The sequence below is a fragment of the Cyprinodon variegatus genome, unplaced genomic scaffold, assembly GCF_000732505.1.
Source record: "Cyprinodon variegatus isolate N-32 unplaced genomic scaffold, C_variegatus-1.0 Scaffold916, whole genome shotgun sequence".
NCBI classification, from domain to species: domain Eukaryota; kingdom Metazoa; phylum Chordata; class Actinopteri; order Cyprinodontiformes; family Cyprinodontidae; genus Cyprinodon; species Cyprinodon variegatus.
This window is the reverse complement of record NW_015151369.1, coordinates 7,575-8,867: the sequence shown is the minus strand read 5'-3', so window position 1 is coordinate 8,867 and position 1,293 is coordinate 7,575.

Here is a 1,293-nt window from a genome sequence, read left to right as displayed (position 1 = left end):
TTGCTGGAGATGCAGGCTCCTAGCCAGTCAGCAAGTTGTAAAACTGGGCTCGGGTGAGAAGCAAATAGCGCTGAAAGCGCCACTGCAGTTCTTGCAGTAGGTGGTTAAACTCACCAAAGGAAAAGATCAGGATTGCTTCTCCCAACAGGAGCCACTTTGCCTGATGCGCCATCAGAGCATTGCGGTTCTAGACACATGTCGGAATTTTATCTACACAAGCATCCAAGTTGAGGGTTTGGCTTTCCCTTTTTGGTGCTCAAAGGCATTTGGGCAGAACATAACAGTAGCAATGCAAAAATAACATACTTATCTCATATTTGAATGATATAGCTAAATGCAATAGAAGTCTTTAAAGGTTTTGTTCTAATAGTGTCAAATTTTTACCAAAATGTACCGTAAATAACTTTATAACTGTCAGAGGGTAAATTAGTCAATCTACAGCTGATAAATGTTCACAACTATCTAATCTCAGTTAGTTTTGTGGATACTTGGTAATAGTTTTTTCTTTTATAATAACCCAGTAATTCATAGCACATTCAAATCGTGCAAGAGTATAAAATGCACCTGTAACATTAATTTAAAGGTTTAACCAAAATTGTTAATTTAAAAAACTAAATCTGACTTAAAAATCAGATGTAATATGCATATCTTTAAAGAATGCAAGGTTTTAATTTTGTGATTTTTCCTTAACATCTACCTTCTTTTCAAGAACAAGATGGCCTGAATGATGATCCACAGCAGCTGACCGTTGGCAAAATCATGCAGTGGATAACAGGACAGGCGCACAAGCCAGTGCTGCCCATTGAGAAGGACTTCTTCATTTTTGTGAAATTTTGCCATGACTGTGACTCAAGTCACACTATTTGTTTTCCTATTGTTAGTATGTATGTAGCCGTAAAATCACATTTTAAGTTGCGCATCTTACAACCCTGAATGAATTCAAGGAAAATATGATAGTAGCCATCACTTGCGGACAATAATTTAGCCTCGTCTGAGTCATTTGGCATTTTGTTAATTAAATATGCCGTACTTTTAGAACTAACAGGCCAAACCACAGTGGCCAATGTTTGTTGTTTTTGGGGTTTTTTTTTTGTTTAGAAGGTTTTTGTAAAAGAAAAAAATTGATGTGAAAACCTTAAAGGAATAGTACACCCAAAACATAATTAGCCTTCATTTCCTACTCACCCCCATGCTGAACAACACCCTGGGGTACTTTTTTGATATCTCAAATGCATCTGGAGATCTGGGAGGCTTCTTGCTGTCTGCTGACATTCAAATAATGGAGGTCTATGG